This window comes from Macaca mulatta, chromosome 8, assembly GCF_049350105.2.
Source record: "Macaca mulatta isolate MMU2019108-1 chromosome 8, T2T-MMU8v2.0, whole genome shotgun sequence".
In the NCBI taxonomy this organism is placed as follows: Eukaryota; Metazoa; Chordata; class Mammalia; order Primates; family Cercopithecidae; genus Macaca; species Macaca mulatta.
This window is the reverse complement of record NC_133413.1, coordinates 87,219,697-87,243,009: the sequence shown is the minus strand read 5'-3', so window position 1 is coordinate 87,243,009 and position 23,313 is coordinate 87,219,697. Positions and strand designations below refer to the sequence as shown.

Below are 23,313 nucleotides of genomic sequence, written 5' to 3'. Positions count from 1 at the left end.
AATTATGATGCTGGTGTGTGAACTCCTGACCTGAATGACCAAAACACCTACTCACAACTTTTCTTGGACCATCAGGACAATATGATGTATTAACTAAGTCAGTCTGCCCAAATTCTTAAATTGTATTTGTTTATTTTATCCAGTCTCTAGAATGTTAAGGTGGTTAATTATATTAGAGATAAGCTGCCTACTAAATATGGCTTTAGTGCCAAAATCATTTTTAAGTCGAGTGCATAAACTCAAATATGCCTTAAAGTGGCAAATATTTTATTCTATTCACAAACCTTTAAAAGAAAAGGAAACTAGAGAGCAGCCATTCTTGAACTGAGGATTGTATGTCAAATGTGAAACCATATCAAACTTTCAAGGCAACTTGTGAACCTCTGAAACTAGGGAATTAACAGAACATCAAGTCCAGCAAGATCACAAGGGGCACAATCCTTATGCAAGAAAATAATGCCACTGAGCCCTCATTAAAAGCCCATTTCGTCTTTAGCCATCAAAGACTGTGAGTGCACTAAGATCTTGGTTATATCATCAGGGATAACTAAAACAAGTGCCAAGAGAAATTGTGCACTTTTAGTTCTCACATGTGTCCATCTGTTCACATATAAACATATATTCTGCTTTCTGTCTAATTTCTAAAATCTTGATATCAGAATACCCTGGGCTTTTGCCCATTTCATAAGAATGCAGACATCACATAAGCTACTATTAACCCATGTGTGATCCACTTCCATGGTGGCTGGAAAACTGCCAGTTACAACACATGGTGCCTTGTTAACAATGTCTTAAAATATAAATGAATTTATTTTTTAAATTAACACATTTTCTTATGGAAATACCTTAATAAGCCCTTCTGCATGTAAAAGAATAGCCTCCATGTGGATTTTTTTGTTCTTTTAAGACTTTTTTCAAGCATATCATAAAGTTAACCATAAAAGTTTCTGAAGCAATCCAGAATTTCTTGACAAATTTTAAAAAGGACTCTAGTAAAAAATGTGGGGGACTGTATAACATAGATCAAACAGTTTTCCTTTACAATATGCTGTACTCAAGAGTCAACCCTTACACTTTATGTAAAAATACTTGTGATTTCCCAAGTTTCCATCTAACCATCTTAATAGTACCTCAACAACAAAACTGCTAAAGTGATGAGGCAAATGGAACTTCTAAAATCTAGCAACAAACAAGTTGGATTAATATCTGATGAAATCTTTTAGTCCTGTTCTGAGGCAGCCATGATCATTAGTGGTGACTTCAAACGCGAAAGAGCTTGTTTAAAATGTATACATATAAAAAATTATCTGCACTGTATTTGATTTACATATGTACAAAAGAACCAATTCCCACCTTTGAAAGAGTCTTAACACTTTTGGTATTTTAACTGTCCTAATGATGGTTGAAGAAACATCATTAAGAGTGTTGATCACATTGTCAACTGATAACCAGTTACATCTCTAACTAGTGACAGGGGACCCTACTACAAATGTCTCCAAGAGTGAACTTACAATACCTAGACACTTTTAAAGACTTATCTCTAAATAAAATACACAATACACCTACAAAGCAACATGAAGACTGCATTCAGAACTTCATGAATTAAATCTTAAGAAAATACATCTGTACCCTCTTCTCTCCCTTCCCAGCTACAAAAGCTGATAGGCCACTTAAAACACTTAACATTGCCAAAAGTCAGATTACACAACTCTTTCCCAAGTGAAGTGTTTCACCAATCGAGATAGTTATTTATAGCCGATGGGGTAAAAAACAGGCACTTTATATTCCATCATTAACTGAATTAAATATCCACACCATACTATTGGCTCTTCTAAAATAATTGTTTTTGCCAGCAAAGTGCTGGGAATTCCTCATACCCAATAGTCAATATTTGGCTAGCCTGGCATGTTTCTGAAACTCTTCTATATACAAACCTCTGTTGATCATCTTCTAGCTGCACTATTGTCATACACATTACATCCCAATGATGATGAAAACACAGCATCTTATAAAGTTGCTGAAATCTGAGCCCCTGCTTGTTTTCTCAAGTCTTGGACAAACATAACTTTAGAGAGAGCGGAGCACAGACATAAAGAAAGAGAAGCCTGCATTTTCATCTTCCTTTCATCTTAGTCATTCAGTCAGCCATTCAGGACCCTATTCAACAGAGCTTTTCATTATGCAAAAAAATGCAAATCCTTTTCCGATGCTTTCACACTTGTATAAACCCCCATTCCTTCAACTGAAAAGCAATTATATCAGTTTACCTTTCTGTCAAAAACAGGATTAATATTCCAATAACAGAATCTCCTTTCTTTTCCTATCTTTTGGCTTTAGGAAACTAGAGATTATTAGTAGAGGCATTCTTAGAACAAGAATCTATTATTTTAAATATGATTATGTTAACCAATGGGTGGACAAGGGAGAAGAAGAAGAAGAAAAAGTCCTTCAGTTACCGCAGAAACTCTTTTCTGTGACAGAAGTGACCTTCCTTTTACAGATGCCCAAAAAGAATGAGACTTACTCTGGTCTATTAATCAGAAACAAATTATGAAAGAATGTAGCTGGACTGGTTGACACTATCCCGTCTTGGGAGACTCAGTAACAGCCTAGTAACAATGTCCTCTTCATGGGTAATGAACAGCCATGACAAATGGGGCAGAGAAACTATTTATTTGCATATGCAAATTCTCACACAAGGGAAACATGTACAAACAAGTGTCATTGTAAGGTGGATTAGGCAAACAACGCTTTCTTTTTAGGACATTCTGCAGCCCAGAACATTAGTCAGCACAATTAAACCAGTCTCCATGGAGACTAATGAAATTTCACCACGGTATGAGTTAAATTAGATAGCTAGTTATGTGTTTCCACAATCCAACTTGAAATCCATTATTGTTTCAGAACAATACTGCAATTGTGCCTAGCTGATCTTTGCCAGCTCAACAAGCTCCTAAGTTGACAATTTGCATATGTTAATATAATTAAGCACTAATTACATGAAACTTGTACATATTCACATGCACTTTCCCTGGGCGCTTCTCAGTTTGAACCTTGGCCAAGTCTTTAACCCTTAGAGTGGTCTTAGAAGGGGGGGGAACCCTCTCCCTGTGGGTACAGCCCTTAGGCAGACACAGAAAGGCTCCTCATTTATAAACACAAAGCTTAACCTGGCTTCTCATATTTCTAGCAACAATGACAGAACATATTTTGTGAGAGTGCTAGAGACCAGGGATAAGGAAAATGAAGAGAGGGGGATGGATTAGTCTTTAAAGACTCATAACGAGTATCTTCTCAAAGGAAGGCAGGAACATTCATTTCAAGAAAATGTTAAGAAAGAATTTGTTCTCATTGACATTGTCGAACATTGGGAGATGAACGTGGTTTGACAACAGCAAAAATAGCAAGTAGGAAAGGGAAAAGGAGTCAGCAGCACCTAATGAGCTTTACATAAATATATGCAGAGGCAATTAAGCAATGTTAATTACTATGACAGCAGTTAATTGAATATAATTAGATATTTTAAGCCACTGAATAAAGCATAGTTAAGATTAATTTTATTGAGATTAATTGTAAATAAGGATAGATTAACGCTGTGTTTTGACAGGCATAAAAAGTAGTTCTGCAAATTAAGCAGAAGCATGGCCACCAGTCCAAAAATCATATATTATTTTAATGTCACACCTCAGAATCATCTCCTCAATAAACATGACTTTTCAAACCCAAACAGACAGGAATCTTGAAGAAAAACAAACAGCTTGCAGAGATTAAAGAGCCTTTTGTCCTTTTTCATGTGCATTTCTTTTAACAGACTAAATTAAGCGAGTCTGGTGTACGTTTTTTAGGAAGGAACATTTCACACTGAATGGAAAAAATGTTCTATCACATATGAAATTCGTGCAGCTGTGCGGAACTCGGTCCAGAGGGTTTAGACTATAAAACACCACCAAATGATAGACAGTAGGCCCTCCCAAGATTATGTGATAAAGTCACAATCTTTTATTTTGACCTCCCTCCAAATTTCTGCTTTGTATTCTTTCCAGTTAAGTCACATATTTTCTTTCATAATTTTCTTTCTCTAAGAGGATAAAAAGAAACATTGCACCTACTAAGTGCTAGAAACAAAATGTAAAAGGAATTGAAGAAGGTTTCATTTAACATAGATCAGCTAAGTCATTCAGCCACAAAATGCAATGATAGCTATCACAACAATGTATGCAAATGACACCTCTGGGTTATTACTCTCATAAACAACGGTTTCTGAAAATATTTCTTAGGAAAGTATTGCTAATTGAAAAACCCTCTGCCCCAATAGTTTCACACCAAGCTAATTCATGCATACTCTTTAAGAAAATTAACACAGTCCTCAAGAAAGCTGAACAAATCATTAATAAGAAAGGAGCTTCAATTGATTTTGAAATAAATCAATAGGTGATTAACATAATATTTTTAAAGCAGCAGAATGTACATATATATTACATAAACGTATGTATTATATTTTCAATACCTTTTAGTTCTTAATCGAACAAGGGCTTTACACTATTGAGCCTGGGTCTACACTGCCTCACAACTTCTTTAGGATGTCTTTAGTCTTTATAACGAAAATCCTAAAATGGTCTATGAAACAAGACTACGACAAGCCATTCTGCAGTGAAAGATTTTAAATCATCCAGCCTCTTCTAATAGACTTGAGACCTATTGAGGTAGAAACCATAAAAAATGAAGAAGGGAAATTTAATCCCTGAAATATTGATTTGCACATTAATATCATATAGGCAGAGGGCAATTTGGCTTCGTGGAAATGACACATTGTCGACCCTTGGTGAAGTCAGAGCCAATCTAACTGCTGAACATGTCTGAATCTCAAGAGTTATTAAGGGCTTCCCTTCTTGCCTTTATGACTTTTCTTCAGCCTACCAATGCAATCTTAAATGTATTATCTTTAAGAAATAATTGTAAAACCTCAGGGGTTTTCCAGTTAATGGAAGGGAGGCCAAACCACATCAGATTCTGAAATGCAACATTAAACCCTTGCAATCAACAAAACCACCTCAATTCTCATCTATCCAGTGCAGGATCTAATATTGTTATTAGAGATAATCAAATTTCATTGTGTAAATTTAGGCTCATGGTCAGAATGGAAGCAGTAAATTCTGCAATATTAAACGGTGATTTTCTCAGCCTCCTTTATGTTTTCCTTTGCTGGTGAAGCATCTTTTAAAATAATCCAACTAGCTCAAAATTAATGAACAGATTTGGGCTCATTTGCTAAAAACTGCAAAATATTACAAAAGCGCTGAACATGTTTGCCTCATCTTTAACTTTAAGTGGCAACTTTCACTTCATAGAACCAGAGTCCACTATCCCTGTCCCACAGTTGGTGCTATTGCTTTGACTTACACAGCTGGTTTACCTGACCTTTCTTTGTTCCTTGGGTACATTTCACTTTTCAGATTTATGATATTTCCCCCATATTTCATTGACCCTATCTTCATTGCCATAAACATGAAAACACCTGAATATGAGTTTACTTTTTTAAAAATCCAAAATCAGCCAGCAACTGAATAAAAACCCTGTGATGCTCTCCCTAGCTTATGCCATAAATATTAAAACCATTTAAAAAAATAACTGTATAAACCTTATGATCCCCACACTGAAGCCAGGTGCAAGAGGTTAAAACAGCTGGCTGGCCATCTTTTATTTTTGTGTGCCTTCCTGCTGATTGAAACCACAAACCTTGAAAACTATCAAATATTCCCTTAAGGATATTTTTTTTTAAGATGAGGAAGGAAAAAAGAAAACCTCCATTCTCTTCAATATGCTCCTCAGTGGAAAAGGAAAACTCCGAAACACAGTCAGTCACAGAGGTAGTGAAATAATTCTGAATATCTCCTTTCTGTTTTATTTAAACCATCATTTTCAGCAATTTCTATACACAATTGTTTGTATTCTTCAGTTAGTAAAGAAGAAACAGAAAAAAAAAAAAAAAAACAGAAAGAAAGTCTGAGCTTGCTCTGTCAGTTTTGCCAGTAAATACAAAGTAAAACAAGTGTTGATGGCACCGAGAGTGTTACATACCCGGGCTGTGTTTTTGCATTGCTCTCAATGGAAGCGATCGATGCCCGTGTCACTGTCGCGTCCCAATCGCAGCCAAGTCTCAGCCTTAATCTAAGCAACACCCGAAAAGGCAGCGGCAGCCGCAGCCTCTCTCTCACTCTTCCATCCATCCACCCAACTAAAAATATAATACTACATATGAGCTTTAACCACTCCACGTTTATAGGGATCAAGCCACTGAAAATCCAGGAGAACACAATAAAAAAAAAAAAAAAAAAAAAAAAAAACCCTCCTCTGTCTCTTGTCTCTTCTCTCTCTCCCTCTCTCTCTCTCTCTCCCTCTCTCCCCCACTCTCTCTCTTCCTCTCTCCTCTCTGTCTCTCCTTTTGCCATCTACATGATCCTTGATTAAACATGGAACAGAGTTAATAAAAAGGGTGGGGGGGAGGACTCAAGGAGAGGAAATGCAACTGTCAGAAATCAGGACGGCCAGATTTCCTGGTGAACCTGCCTCTGTCTGAGACAGTGTCAATCCACCATCTTCTGCCAGTGAACTTGTCTTTGGGTTTTTGTGTGTGTGTGTTTGCGGGGGGGGAATGTTGTTGTTGTGTGTATATGTGTGTGTGCTTTTTTTGGAAGGGGGGAGGGGAAAGACAAGGTGGGGGCCGGAGGTGGGGGGGAGGGTAGGGAGAATGTGTGTCTGTGAGTGTGTGTTGAGTGTGAGTGTGTCTCTGTGTGTGTAGGGGTCGAGGTGGGGGGGTCCGTGTTTGCGATCTGAACCTTTGGTACCTACAAGGAGGGTGTCTCACCGAACGGTAGCTAAAACCTCACCAGAACCGCGCGGAAGTGAGAAGTCGCGGTCAAAGGCGCCCGCAGAAGCCTCCTCTCTGGGCCGGACCCCAGCCTGAGCGGCCGAAAGGAGCCCCCCGCCCGGATCACAGGTAACAAAAGAAATAGAAACCAGTGCACTGTCTTCTGGGGGAAGGGGGTTAGGATAGGGAACCTTCTGTAACTTGGACATTGGCAGAGAAACTTTATACAATTTCATGAGAAAAATTATTTTTTTTTTCTGATAGAAAAGAGCAGAGAGAAGGGGGTTGGGAGTGGATAGAAGTAGCAGGAAGGAGAGACCCGGTGCATTCCAGCCCCTTTTCCCTTAGCTGCTCCCAGCCAGAAGGCGCACTTGATGCTTGGAGAAGCGAAGGAGGTGAAGTTCATTTGTAGGCATGGAACCCTTTTAGGGGGGCCGAAGAACGAATTGGTTCTCACAGCCGAACACAGACACTCAATACACACACACACACACACACGCACACGCACACACCCCTTGCCCTTTGCTAAAAAGAAAGGAAAAGATTCTTGACCCCAAGCCGCGGGCGTCTATCCGCTGGTCTAACCCACACCCAGCGGCGTTCCGTCCCGAGCAAGCAGCCGCCGCCTCCCGGGTCTCCGGCCCAGAGGCCGGGTGATCCCGCCTCCTAACGGACCTGCCTTCCCTCCGCGGCGCCCGCGCCCGCGCAGCCGAGAGCAGCCCTCTGCAGCGCCCGCCGCGCCCGCTCCGGTGGGCCGGTGTCTACCTGCAGCCCCAGCCCCAACGTTCACCCCAGTCTCTTGAAATCCCCTCCCCAGAGCGCACGAACCCCAGGGCGTCCGCCAGCCCTGCACACTAAGCGACCTTCGGGGAACTTGAGAAGGGGAAGAGGGGAGGGTGGTAAAAGGAGGAAGAAAAACGAGGCTGAATAAGATGGGGTGGGGGTTGGAGGGTAAAGCAGGGAAAGAGCAAGAAGAGAGGGGCTCCCAGCCCCACCGACCAACGTCCAAACTTTCGGAGGATGAGTGCGGAGGACTAGTCATCCCGATCCGGGTGCGGGGGCGTGGGGCGAGCAGGGACCCCGGCAGTGCCCGCGCCGCTGCGGAGCTGACAGCTTCCCCCAGCCACTAGAATGCCCGGGGCTCGCGGTGAAGGCAGAACCCGAAAAGACAGGGAAAAGGAGAGAAAACTGCCTGAGCAAATGTAGATGATCCTCCGCCACTTAATCCAAAAGTTAAATTCCGAAAAACGCAGCCCCCCTAAAGAAAGTGGAAAATCAGGTCCCTCACTGCCCCCTCCCTCCCTCAGCGGAGCAAAACCTTGAGCCAAAAAAGGGGGAAAGAGATAGAAAAGGGGGGCAGAGCGGAAGAGATGGTCGGGATGAGGGGATGTGTGCGAGAGCGAGCAGGAGCGAGCGAGCTAGGGGCAGAGAGGGAGAGAGGCGGAGAGGGAGAGGGAGAGAGAGGGAGCGAAATATCAAAGATTGTGCAAGATCAGGCTGGAAAGATAATCGATACTCGACCTAAATTTAACACAAACTACTCAATAAAAGTTAAAGAAAAAACTTACTTTCCATTTCCCCTGCAGTTCCTACTCGATCTTCGCCTCTTTTTTGTTTTGCTTTTATTTTACTTACAGCTGATCACATCCAAGTAAAACGAGAGGGTTCATTAAAAAAATAAAAAAATAAAAAATAATCCTCGAACTTTATTGGGTGAAAATAAAAACGCTGGAGCAGAAAGTGGGGGGCATGGAGCGGTCCTCGGGGGTCCGGGAGGAGTTAAAGCATGTGCCGACCGCGGTCTCGCTGTTTGGTTGTGAAGGGGTTGGGAAAAGGAGGAAAGGAAATGAAAATCCGATATGTCTTTATTCTGCTAATTATTATCGTTTTAGCCCTGTTTAAAAAAATGGCTGATTAAGTTGAGTGCGCATGTCTTTGTGTGTCTATTCCCGATATGCACTCTGGGAATGAGAGAGGAGAGCGAGGGAGAGGGAGAGGGAGAGGGGGGAGAGAGAGGTGTAATTAGTGAGGTGATCAACATTCCCCAGACTGCAAATGACGCGCAGCCTGGACTCAGAGCAGCTCCGGAGCCTCACGGCTTCCAAGGCTCCGAGCGCTGCGGTTGGAGCCCCGGACGCGACGACCGCGGAGAGGACAGGGGATGGGGACCTCCGGGGCTCGCACCCCACGCGCCCCTGCGCGCGACTCCCAAACTTCATTAGACACACACACGCTCTTACACACAAACACAGGCACACACAGAGCAAGAAGGGGAAGGAAATAAAACATAGATACCGCCAAAGCGTTGCCCTTTAACCATTCGAGATTTTTTTTTTTTAATTTTAATGAGGCAAAGTAATTATTATCGGACCAGAGATTTGTTTACTAGGGAGCTTTAAGCAGAAATATGAGTTAGGGTAATGAAGAGCTTTTCTCTGCCGAGTTTATTCTGCTGAGCACATGAACGCACTTTAATGGCGAAATGCGGGGGCCTGAGCAAATATGCAGATATATGTAAATAAAGGGTGCCTGCCTGTGTGCAAACACCGCTCAGCCCAGCCTATTTCAAAGGAGGAATTGCACTCTGGATCCTTAGGCACTCTATTTAAACACGTATCCTTCACTTGTATACGCAGGAGAGAAAATTCAGGTTATGGGAGATGGAAGCGGTTAGTCAAAGAAAACTTCCAAATAAGAATAAGTGACGGTTGCAAGAATGATTGGGGGGGGGGGGTACACTTCTAGCCTTTATGTAATATTCTTGAATATTTTATCAGAATTGCATAAGTTCAATGTAATAACTTTAAGAAGACTTAGAAAAGAAAAACCTTTCATCTTTTGAGTCTGTTGAGTTATCTTTCTTGAAGCACACTATGATGAATTTTAAAACCCCACTACAGATCTCATTAGAATGAAATATACTTGGTATTTTCTGGTGCAAAATTTAAGGTGGCTGATTCTCATTTGAAAATCTAATTATCTCTTTCCAATATTACAGATGTGAAGATGAGTGACACTTTCATTAAAAGATAATTAACTAAAACTAGGAATAGACATACTTTTAAATACCCCCTACTGAATTTGGAATATATATATGGAATATATATATATGTGCATTGCTACTCAGCATCTTGATGCACTTATAACTACTATACTACAGGTCACAGGTAGACACCATCTCTGTAATATTTCAAAAATAGGAATTTTAAACAGAAAGTAAGAATAACAAATCAAATGAGCTAAAAACAGGAAATACTTGCAATGTCCAGCTTCCTGGACAGGTGATGTGTCAGCTGCCTTTGAGTTGACAGGCCTTTGAAGTTCTGGATCGCCAGGATCTGCTTCAAAACCTTGTCTTAGGCCTTAAGCACAAATCTACCAAATACCAACAGAAAGGTTTATAGCACAAATATTTGGAACTACAGAGGCTGCAAAAATGCATCTTTCCAGGCCTAAAACCTTGCATTATCAGGGAACATTTGGAAGATCCTAGGACTGATGCAAATGGATTAAAAACCAAACAAAACACCTGGGAGGATAAAAGCACAGTCCTCAAAAAAGCAGACCTAGGCCCAGATCAGGAAAGCTGGTTGCCTTCAGCAGCTGGCTAAAATTACAATGAAAGTCCAGAGGCATGGAGTGAAGGGAAAAAAAAAAAAAAAAAAAAAAACCCTAGATATGGTCTTTATTAAGAGGAAAAAAAAGCAAATCACCACCTTAGGGATCCGGAGTCAGTGCAGGTACTAGTGTTTTAGAAGCCAGGGCTACCAAATGTTAACAGAAAGAAAATCATCTGTCTCTCCAAACACTTTATTGGATTTTAAACTTCTTTGGGAAGAAATTTGTTGAAAGTGGAAAGCTTTCTAAAATTATAAATTTACTTTGTTTACAGCCCCACCTTTACACAGCAATTGTATCACCAATTTGCTAGCAGTATCTGATTGCACCTCAGTGGGGCTTATCCATATGCCTTAAGAAACATACATGCACACAGGGGTAAAATTTAAATTCTCTGCAACTTGTAAGTGAAAAAGGTGTTTATGTAGCGTTACTGTTTACTGAAAAACGCCCCAGAGAGCAAAATTTCTGGCTTTAAAAAAACTATTTGAGGTGTGTGCATGGGGAAGGGGAATGGGAGCTTTTAAAGAGACTGAGGGGAAATGAAGGCAGGGAAACTTTCAGGTTCAAATCAGAAAAGATCAAGCCCTTTGCGGGAGAGGGCTCCATGTACAAGCTCACTGATGGAAAAACCATTTCCTGCGACTTCAGACGGGTAAATGCATATGATGAAGGAAACACCTGAGAACAATAAGTCTGTTTCAGGCTCAGGTGAAGAAAGAGGTCTATTTCTGGCATGGAAGAATAGGGAAATGATGATCATTTCGTTTTCAAGTTCTTTATTTCTTTTGCCTTTTTCTCCCTGAAACATCAATAACATTAATGTCATTAATGTCAAAACAGCAAACGTCAAATCAGGAAAACCATTACAAAAAAATTGGTGGCTATTTCTCCTCTACACCTCCTCCGTCTTTTCTTGGAAAATACAACTGTGTGTATCCGTGTGTGTGTGTGTGTGTATGTGTGTGTCTGATGGTGGGGGCGGTTGATTTCTAAGTAAGAAAACAAAAGAGGACGTGTAAGGGGTGCCCACTTTCTCAACCCTTTCTTTTGCTGGCGAGGATTCTCCTCCTAACGTGTGTGTGTGTGTGTGTGTGTGTGTGTGTGTGTGTGTGTGTGTGGGTTGTTGTTGTTGTTCCCATCTCTTTCTCGTTTTCTTTCACCTTTTCCCTAAGAAGAGAGGCTGGAGGTGAGGGTCGGGGTTAATGGGCTGAGGGAAGGGGCAGAGAGGTTCTAGCGCAGAGTCAAGAGTTTCCTCCAGGGCTTGGCCTCGGAGCGCGCCAGCGTGAGGAGAGCTGTTGGGCTGAAGCGGCGGCGGGACTGCGTGGGGTGGGCCCGGGGGCGCGGGGCGCGGAGCGCGGAGCGCGGCGCCGCTGGCAGGGGCGAGGGGAGGCGGGCGAGCCCGAGCCCAGCCCGCGGGCCGCTATGGGGCGCGAGCGCGATCCGAGCGGCTGGACCAGGCTGCGCCGCTGTGCCGCAGCCCCTTGCTCCCTACATCTCGGCTCCCAGCGTCAGGAAACCCAGCTGCTCCTCCTGGGTTTCTGCGGACGCCTTGCCATCCACCTTTGACCCTGACTCCCACTCCCTGCCCCACCCCCATTCCACTGTCCCTAAACTCTGCGCGAACCCGCCGCCGCCCTCACGGAACGTTGGGTCACTTTTTATTTCAAAGTGAAAGGAGCAGAGGTTTCCCTGCCGCACTAAGAACTTTCCCTATAGCCTCTTCAACACTTTACAGGGCAACCCCAGGCCAGCCTTATCCACTGCAGAGCACTCGGACCCTGACACTGAGCGCCGAGTTAGGGGAGAACCAAAAAGGAATACCAGGTGGTTAGGTGTTGAGTGTTGGAGGCAAGGAGTAATTAACATTGAGACAAAAGGTAATTTCCACTTCTGGCCTTTTTCTTCGGCGTATTTTATTTCCCAAATCCACTCCGAGGACACTTTTCACAATCGGTCTAATGAGTTTTCAGCTGTTTGTTCTGTCCTTCTCCCACCCTCTCCTCACCAATTCACTAATAAATACCCCTCCTCCCTCTCTCCAATGTCCCTCCAGCTCAAGAACATCTCCAGCCCAAGGGGAAAAAGGTTTCCAGTCTTTTGACCGCGCTTCCGGGGTCTATAGATGAGCTCAGTTTGAAACGAGGTATTACAAGATTTCAGCGTTAGGAACTCTTTATATCACCACAGACACTTTCAGATCCTCAGCCCCCCTCCTCCTCTTCTCTTTTTGTTGGGTCTTCTCCCCCCGGGGGCTATTTAACAAAGGCGGTGTGTTAACTAACATTTTTGTTTAAGTTAGCAACCCTTTTCCAAAACACACTTAAGCCTGATACCAATATTTGTCACTGTGTGTGTAGGGGGGTGAGGAGAGTGACAGGGTTGGGGGGTATTTGTGCAAGGGAGGGATGTGGAGTTGACAGTGAATGGAAAGGTGCAGGACTTGTTTTGGAAGGTGTCATAAACACATATTTATAGTGAAATAATTCAAGAAATAGTGGGGTGTATGTGTCTGTGTGGCTCTGTGTGTGATGAGGGATCCCAAGCTTTCTATACAGAACGAGTTATATATTTTTAAAGAACTAACAAAAAAGCGGGGGTCTTAAAATATGACCTAACATTGAGAATGGACACTTTCTTTGATGGAGGGAGTGAGCTAGTGGAAATCCAATTCAAAAGGGAAAGGCATTTTGAGTGTGTATATATGTGTGTAGTATTTGTGGGCAGTTAAATTCCTCCCTGAATCCCTCCCCTCCTCCAGCTACACTCTTATCTCCTCTATGGTCTTCTTCTTTTTCTTAAAAAGCATAGCAGTGTCCCCCTTTTGTTCCCGGGTTTCTGTCTCTGCACCTCTATATCCATGTGTATTTCTCTCTTTCTGGATTAAAGTCAACTTTTGGCTTTTACTTTGGAGTAAATGTTTTAGCTTTTTTTTTTTTTTCTCTTGGGGATTCTGACCTTTTAGGGGGAAGGGGAGTCATTATGTAGAGTTAGACACAGGTAAAGAAAGGAAGGGAGAAGGAGGGAGGGGCTAGAAGGTTTGAGGAAGGAAGAATTAAGGGAGGAGAGGAGGGAAAGGGAGAAGAAAGAGAAAAGTCAGATGCCCTCTGGCCTTTCAGAGGTCAGAGCTCAGACAGTGCTGTGACCTCTTTTCCCTCTAAGCAACCAGCCCAGTGTTTATAAACAAATCAGACAGGACTCTCCCCAAACAATAGCAGTTCACTAACTTCATAAGCACTTCCACAGCCTTTATGCAAATTAATGAGGACCCCTTATCACGTTCCTCCCCACAACACACATACATTTTCACACCACCAAAAACCAAGATCACAATCACACAATCCTCAAATATATATGGAGATATTTCCAGCAAGAGTATCCAAAGAAAATGTTACATTCTGTCTGGCGAAGAGCTCCAAGACAAGATCCAAATGGGAAAGGACAGAGAGAGAGAGAGAGAGAGAGAGAGAGAGAGAGAGAGAGAGGATACAGACAGACACACACACAGAGACAGAATAACTAATTTCATTGAGCAGAAGATAAAGTGATATTTTAGACCTAAAGGCATCTATATCTAGTCAATGAAGTGCTGTATAGACAGTATACTAAACTCTGGCCACCAAATAAAATTATTTTAAAACGACATTGCATTCATCTAAACACCCACATTTTCAGACAAATGTGCAGATATTTACAGCTGAAGAAAAGCCACCACCACTATATGTAATGTCCCTAAATATTAGATACAAGAGAACTATTAAATCCTACAGCAAAAAACCAAAAAACAAAACAAAAAACAAAACAACCCATCTGCTCTAAGTTACAAAATGTATAATTGTTTTTATCTTTAATTACTTAAGACAACTAGCAGAAACTAAATGAATCAAAGATTTTGAAAGAAAATGTGGTTTGCCAAGGTACAGGAATGGTAGCTTTACATTAAATTATAAACAAAACACCAATTCAGAAATAAATGACAAGATAGAAAAAGATGAAAGCAAAAAAAAAATGCATTAAATGATTTTCAAACTTTTCCTTTAAAATGATTATCAACTAAAGTCTAAGAGAAAAAGGTTAAAGAAAATATACCTCAGAGCAAAAAGATCATCTCCTTTTCTTCTTTGTCTATCAGTCCCCTGTTAAAGCATATGGAAAATGTTTTCAAAATGCCCAGATTTGGCACATTGTCATTGCAAAGAGAGGAGCGCAGTGATGCTGTTAGAGAAAATGGGAAATAAATTCAGGATTGGGTGCTGCCTCCTTCAATGCGGATTTATCTAAGTTTAATTTAATATTCCGCAATCACTGAATGATCGCATATAATTCACCAAGATTTTAAAGGGCTTTATTTAAATACCTTGAGCAATAAGAGAATGAAATTTAAACCATTTCAGCCATTGCTTATACTTTTTGTTTATTTTCCTATTAAGAGAATTTTAAGTGGCAATTTCTAATAATAAAAGGAAAAACGATGAAGAGTTAGGTTTTTTTTTTTTTCCAAGGGAGAATGTTAAAGGAAAGCATTAGCTTTATTAAAATCATTCTGAACGTAAAATCAAAAAGCACAAAATGGTTGTTTGTAAAACACTAAACCTTTAATCGATTTTATTGGCATTCCGATCGATTAGATAAACGGAAATCTATAGCAAACATCAAAGCATTTAAAACATTTTCTCTATCTCATTTATAAACAAAACTTTTCTTTTCAGCAGAAAAAAATGATTATCAAACGACTAACAGGAAATTCTTCAGATATCAAATTACGATAATAAAATTATTTCCACATGGAAAGGGATAATGACAATGATGATAGTAATTACAATAATGAATAATTCAACAATCCTTTGACATGTATGGAAGAACCTCAGCAGAAACGGGCGTTTGAAGGGGGGCTACTTTAAAATAAATACTTTATTTTTAAAGGAATATTTGAAGAGACAACTCGAGGGCAGTAGCTTAGGTGTGCCTGCCGAACTAATGTTGATTTCCCTGCAGACGTAAAGGAGTCGATTTCTTTGCCGGCGGTTCCCTCCCAAATTGAGTTACTTCTTATAAGCAAAATTAATATGCAAATAAGAGTGAGCCCTACCAGATTTACAAACTAGTGTCTGGACTTGTCTTCTACCTATTCTTAAAGGTGATTCCCAAATTATAGAGAAGGGCGAGGACTAGCCTCTCCAAACCTGAAGTGAAGGAAAACGATTTATTTGGAGATGTGAAAACTGCTGTCCGGAGAAATGCAGTCATTAGAGCTTATGGCATTCTAGCTGCGGCAGCAAGAGGAAGTGTTGCTGTAACGGGTATTATGTTTATTTGTTAAAGAAAATCAATGGAAGTGGCTGTAAAGTAGTTAGTGAGGCTTGTGCTTGCTACTCGCGGGGAATCGTGACACCGGCAGACTGGTCGAGCAGCCCTTCTCATTGCCAGCAAAGTCCCTGCGTCGCCTGGAGCCGGGGCGCGGACGGCGCGGCACCTGGCTTCGCGCTCGTGAGTGTTGCCCCGAGCTGCTCTGGTTGACCGCCTGTCTACACAATCTTCTGCCCTCTCTGGCCGAAGTCCTAGTAATTGCTGCCTGACTTTGGCTCCTTCCAGTTGACTGTGGTTGTCTTCCCACGCCCCGCCTCAGCAGCACACACCTTTTTCCTCTTTTTCTCTTAGGGATTCTTGTCGTTTCCTCCTTTCCTTACTCTGGGAGCCTGAACTTCTGTTCCTTTCCTTCTGCTGGAATCTCTCTGAATCTCCTAGTCCCTTGGGGGAATCGCGGACTATTTCTTTCCTACCCTGCCCCTCCCCCATTTATCTCTCCTGCGATTTATTTAGCACCCGGGTCTTCTTACCCTCACACTTCTATACTCTCCTCCAGACATTCCAGAGAGTTCTCATCACACCAGAATGCGCTTTTTTCTCCTCCTACTACTCCCTTTGGATTGGGGAGTAAAGGGGGATTTCGAGTGGAACTCCCAGGGGTTTTATTCTATTCTTTTAACAGCTTTACTTTCCCTTTTCTTCTTTGCATAACCTTCACCTACCTACTAATTTATAACAGAAGCGGTTTCTTTCCCTTTCATTTCCTAGTTTACAATTTCCGTCTGGGGTTGTGCATTGCACATGCACTCTCTGACTTCCCCGCCCCCTCACCCCCCGCCCCACCAGCCTCCGTCCAAGGCAACTATTTTCTTGTACTCGGTTGCTGTCTAATTGCACTTTCGCTTCTTGGAGTTAAGTCAGTTTCCATGATATAAAGTTCGCCGTACAGCGCCTTTACATCTGTCAAATTATTTCGTTGCCCAAATGAACGGTAGGGTGTGGGGGGAAATGTATCAACTACTTAGGTCCCTTTTAACACCTTTTTACTCTCAGTCCCACCACCCACTCCAGTAATGTCTAATGTGAATAATAACGAATTCTGGAAGACGGTTCCTCTCAGCGCGTGCTGATTGCTCATGAGTTGTTCCTGAGCGGGTCTCAAAGCCCTCGCTTGTATCTTCTGACTTCGAGTGGTCACCATTTCAACTGTGCACCCTTTCTTCTCTTTCCCTCACTAGCAGCCCTGACTGCAGGAGGGGGACGCAACCTAAAGACCTCGTCCTCTTGCCTCTTGTTTCTAGCTGCTGCAGCTGCCGCTGAAATTCGCTGTGGCCGCTGCCTCTTCCCGCTTTAATCCCAGACCTCCAGTCATTGGGCAGCTCCTCAGAGGCAAGAAGTCAACACCATGGCAACCCGACAAGCCTATCAAATCACCGGCTGGCGTGACAGCAGCAACACTGCAGGCAGGAGTGGGCTGGGCGGAAGAGCAAAGTGGCCACTGCGCTCAGGTACACAGTCTGGGAGTGGACAGCAGCTGCCGATCTCCACGTTCTGGCTACACATATGTGCACCACCCAGTCCATACCCCTACCTTATGTGCCCTAGTAGATTCTGGAGGAGAAAGGGAGGAGAAGGAGAGATGCATATAGGCTTGGAGGAACTGTAGAAGAGAGTTTTAAACTAAAAGGAATCCAAGTCTTAGAAACTGTAAACTAAAGATGCCTTGTATCCCAGCAGTCTATGAAAACAGGTCACGATAGGCTCAAAACTAAATGGAAGGAGTTTGCACAAACAAGGGGTGTGTGTGTGTGTGTGTGTTTGCCAGTTCTGTTATTTGTTTGAACATGAATGCAACATTCTGTTCTGGAGCGCCAAAGGATAAAGGAAGATGTTGCTCTGGAGTTCCAAAAGGATAAAGGAAGATGTTGCATTTTAAAATTTTCTTGTCTGCCACTGTTGGAGTCTGCTCAACTTTAATTTCATTTATGGTAATGGTAATTGATTACCTTGGAGATTACCTAAACTTTACCTGAAATCGTCTTTGCCTTGTTCTTTCATAAAATGTGTGTTGCGTGTACTGTGTGTTCTAGATCCTGATTCCATAAGAAACAGAGGACACCAGGAAATGTGTGTGTTCCTCTAAGGCCTACCTAGCCTTTGTATTTCCTCATTTTCCTTAAGACATTTTGAATTAGGCAGATGGAGGAAGTTGGGCATTTCACTAACATTTCAGAGCATTGTGTAAATTACCATGAGATAGATTGGAATTGCATCGTTCTCTTTTTATTTTAAAAGCAAACAATATTTTAGAGAAACACACAACATATTTCTTAACTTACAATTTCATTGTGAAACCTTTGACAAATATTTGTACAAGAATATAGAATGCTATCATTGACCAAACACCCCCTTGGTCACTTATCTCATCATGATTTCTAAATTTTGGAATGCAAGTTTACCTGCTGAAGTTGTATAGGACAGAAAGGAAAATTCATTTAATAACAAAGGTAACTTGTCTTATTGAGGAAATCTTGTATGAATTATAAAATCTACACTTAAGTCCACTCCACATAAACACGATTCATTAAATAAACAATTTTTATATTGATCTAACATTTTTACGAAGAGGGTTTCAATGTGTAAGTATTTAAATTGTACTTGGCATACATAAAATGCTAGAGAACTAGAAAGGCTTTTAAAAGCAGCAATTGCAATATTAAGCAGAGTAGGATGGAGAGCCAATGTTTCAGGCTATAAAGAAAAATTCAATGAAATCTTGAACTTCATTTCCTTACTTTCTCTGTATTTCATTGTTGATAGGACCCAATATTAAAACAGTACATTTTCAAAATATAATTTATTATAGACCCAAAATGGGCATAGTTACTGGCACTGGAGAAACAGGCCATGATATTCTAGAAAAAACATTTGGACATAATACAATTTTTCCTGCATTGAAACTCTAATGTCATACTGGTAACATTTTCTTATTCTGCGCTACTGTGCAGAGTTGCTCAGTGAGGAACCGCCAAGCACATAGAGCTGAGATTTGGTTATTGTTTAAATGGCTACCTCAATGCCAAGGTATTGATGTCCTTAAATATTTTTGGCTAATTCACATTACATTTAACATGTGCTTAGTGTTTACAGTGGAAAACATATGAAGAAACATAATACTGTAATTTAAAATTAAAATGCATATGTTTAATTTATCTCCTGAAACTACATTTGTAAATTTAAAATATTTTAACAATAAGTTTTAAAAAAATGTTCAAAAAATTTCAGTATACTTTGGCTTTTGTAATAATAAATGAGCACAGGAAATATGGTGACATTTAATGTTTTACTATTTCTTTTAATGGCATATCCTCAGTTACTGGAAAACTTTAAATACTTCGGGACCTATAATACTATCCGTGTATGTGTTTGTATATAGTATGCTATTTAAGAATGCTGTCACTCAAGTGTTCATTTCTATGTTAATATTTCCAATTTTAAAAAATTAAAATGAAATGAAGTTAATAAATTAAAGAATTTAAACCAAAACAAACGCCTAGGTATTTTAAGACATCCTTTGAATTTTTCTTAAGTTTTTCTTTATCATGAACTTGCCATTTATGGATGATTGAAAATTGAAACAATTTTTTGCATTTACAACACAGATACTTATTTTTTAATTATAAATCAATTTTAGTGTTTACCATTAAAAGTACCTTCATAGGTTGTATAATATATGACCATCTGTTTAAATATGGATTCATGTATATGCCACACACATGTTGCTAGTTATCTCTACATTCAAATCTTTACATTTAAAGCTATTTTCTACACCTTTAGTACTTTCCATATGTATGCTGTTAGAAGGATGAAATTTCTATCCTTTAACTAATGAGTAAGACAGTAGAATTAAACATAGCTTAAATGCTACAAAAAAAAAAGAATCAATACAAGGATGCCTCACTCGTTTTCAACAGGATGGATACCGTCTCCATAGAGTTCATTCTTGACCTTACCTGAGTAAGTACTTTAACTTAAAGTATGAGATGCACCTAGAGGGGTAATACATTGAGCTTAATAGTAAGACAGTTAATAACCTTTTTTTTATCCTCGTGCACTATCAATCATGGCTGTCACCAGTCTGCTGAATCAAAGCAAAAGTGTTCTTCACAGATGACTGATTAGAAACGCAAAATCACAAGATCCATCTTCATGGTCACTTTTATTATAGTCATTTTTAAACTGACAGCAACCTGCTCAGTTTCAGCACACTGGGCATCACAAATAGTGTCACTCAGTGCAGCTAAGCATGAGAAGAGGTTGGTTGGATTATACTTAAAAATAATTAGGCCCTCAACCCATTGTGGAGCCTCAAAAAAGGTATTTGGCTCTCAATCTCCCCTCCCCCACTCCTAATGTATTTTGATTCTGTTGTGTCATTAGTTTAGCATTAGAAGTGAGGCATCTGAAGGTATAGTTTTATCCTTGCTAATTGTCTGGGAATTAGGAAATGAATATGTCTACTTGATAATCACATACAACTTTTTGTGTACTGCTTTTTGTCAACTTTGTGACAACAAACACTATTGCTACCCTCATGGGGATGAAGAGTTTACATAAGGTGGTTTTTATACAAATATGTGTGTGCATGTGTGTGTGTGTGTGTGTGTGTGTGTATGGCTTCAGAAATCTAAGTAGTCAGGTCATAGTAAGATACCCACTTATTAATAAGGTGTCCTTTAATAGCATCACTTGAATGCTGTAACACTGACATTACTGAGGCTATAACTAAATGCATAGTCTTAAAGATGGCCAAGATATTAACTCTTAGGTAGCTATGTAAATTCTTGACATGTAGTGTTATATTATTTTTTTCAGCCCTAGAATATTGAGAAAAGGACAAATTTGGAAGACCAACAAATGATATACGTAAAAAGCATTACAGTAGGAGGCTTGAAACAGTTATAGCAGAATCAAATGATAAGGAATTTTGTCTTTACTAACACTCTTCACCTTTGTGATGCAAGATGAAACTTTTGGGTTCATTTCATGATATTTTCATACATGCCTTAAGAATATTTTATAGTACTATATGGTAGTATTGATAAAAGCATTTACGTGGGGAAAGTTTTCAATAGAAAATCTTCAAAATATAGTGTAATTCTAATGCCCGTTTTATAGGTTCAGTATTTCATATTTTGGAAAAGTAAACCCCAATAGATTTAAGTTTTAATTTAGTAATTTTAACCAAAGTGCCTTATTTTAGGTCTCCATACAGTTATCTTTTCCCTTCATCTCAAATATCCACTTTCTTGTTAGTGAGCACACACACACACACACACACACCCTCCAAACACTAAGAGGAAGAGAGATAAATCATTATTAATGTTTATATGATAACATAATACCCTTAGATTAATTTTCAAACATGTGAATATCCCACCTTTAACTTTTTTGTAAGGTACCAATTTTTTTCTCCATCTTTCTCTCTCTACACACACACACACACACACACACAGACATACACATACATCTTTATTTATTCTAGATTATGACAATGTTTTTCTTCTCTGTGCAAAATACATAAATAGCATACATAACACACAAACATATATATGCATGTATGATATATCTGTGTTTTCTATAGATGGTAATAGATGTCTAAAAATACTCTATAAAAAGACTAAAATTAATTTCTTTAATATTGTACTTTGTTATACATATTTTTCTATATAGAAAAATCAAATTAAAAATTGTGAAATAAATCCAATTAGCTATCTAGTTTGATTGTATATTTTTAAGTAACACTGTCTTAGAATTTGAATAGAAATGTGTTAGCTAATATTTTAAAATATTTTCACTTTATAAAAATTAATAATGACAATACTTGTATTGTTAAATATGTAAAATTAGGGCTAACTGAAATGATTATGTATTTTTAAGCTACATAATTACATAAATGACAATGCAATAATCATCTTAATGTGTTCATTTTCAGTTCACTTTAACAATCAAAACAGAATGTCTCTTGGCAAAATGTCTGTGTGTGTATGTGTGTGCCTGTGTGTGTATTTACTTTAGATACATTAAGTTTACATTTCTAGAAAGGATAATCTCATAGAATTCAATATGCTTTTAAATTTTTGGCGGTAAAATAGTCTTTATGACTAGATCATACACATCAAAATATTTATGAAAAAGATATTTATTTGAAATTTCTGGAATCTGTCCAGAATACTTTGCTAGTAAAACTAATGCAGTGAAATGATACACATGTTTTTTTTTTTTTTTTGGCAACGTCTTGGTAACCTATGCAGGTGGTCACTATAGATCTTTAATGTTAATCTTTAATATGCATCGTAAATATGAAAATTTATAAAGTTTATAACAATTTTAGGTTTAGCATCATGTTTTCTTCTATAGATAGGTCTTAATGGACTGAGAAAACAAAAATAATTTTCTCTTTTAGAAATTTAATTAAAACAAAATATTTAAAGAAAATTAGCTTATTTTAAAAGTTATCATGGAATATTATTATTTGAGATTTTCATGTTTTGACATAAATTGAAATCAACATTGACTTACACTTAAAGCGTTATTGTTAATTTGGAAAGTTTTTTTGGGGAAAATATTAGCATTTTTATTTCTCTGAAATCTTTAACTATTTTGCTGTTAGTTTTAAATACCTACCTTGTGTCCATTGTTTGTGCTTACATTTTCATTACTGAGAACATTCTTATGTTTGTCAATATATAAAGCAAGCAACTTTATTTAATATAAGAATATTACATGATAAATGGACTAGCATAGTTGGTAGAAATGTTCTTAATATATAGATACATGTTAATCAAAATATATTTTAAACTGAAAAATCCTAATAATGTTTGTGCATTTTAGCTTCGGCTAGAATTTATATTTGCGCATTACATGTAATATTTCTATACATGAATGCATATACATAACTACACCTAAACCCTTTCATATTTAGATCATTGACTTGTTTTGAATGCTATCACACAAATATTACAATTATTTTTGCCATACCTGTATTTATGCAGCTTGAATGTGCAGTGACAACATTTCTCTTTTTCCTGGAGTGTGATTTTCCCTTGGTACCTGAATTGTTCTTTGTTGAATCTTTGTGATTATAAAAAAGTAAAAACACTGTTGTATGAGTGTCAGTTTGCAATAAATGTGTGAGAAGATGTATGGTCAAGATAGTCTGCCCATCTTTTAGCATGTCTTTTCTACCTGGGCTTAACTAAAGCTATTTAAAGAGAAAAGAAAAGAAAGCAAAGGTCAAACAAAAATCACTGTTAGCATCTTATAGAAAAAGAAAGAAAACCTTGAGATATTTATAATTATTTATTATATAATTTTTATTGTATGTTAACTTTCAAAATGCTGCTATTACTATCACTTTTTATTAAAATCGTCATTTTGTTCAATTGTTGCTTTTTAGTTAAAATGTGATATATACAGACCTTAAAAATCTCTAAAACTAGAATTACTATTTTCTCTGC

General features: G+C 39.2%; 1 protein-coding gene and 1 long non-coding RNA gene across 3 annotated transcripts in view; one reads left to right on the top strand and one right to left on the bottom strand.

The window, feature by feature from the left end:
• Window positions 1-8,809, bottom strand: part of ZFHX4 (zinc finger homeobox 4) — a 188,307-nt gene extending 179,498 nt beyond the window's left edge. For both annotated transcript variants that reach the window (XM_015145599.3, XM_015145600.3), the window contains exon 1: window positions 8,437-8,809. The gene's annotated coding sequence lies outside the window, so the exon portion shown is untranslated. The remainder of the gene's footprint in view (window positions 1-8,436) is intronic.
• On the top strand, window positions 6,512-19,343 carry LOC106999820 (uncharacterized). Its single transcript, XR_001446726.3, has 2 exons — window positions 6,512-6,997; window positions 17,095-19,343. It is a non-coding gene; the product is annotated as an uncharacterized LOC106999820 (long non-coding RNA).
• Window positions 19,344-23,313: the final 3,970 nt, after the last annotated feature.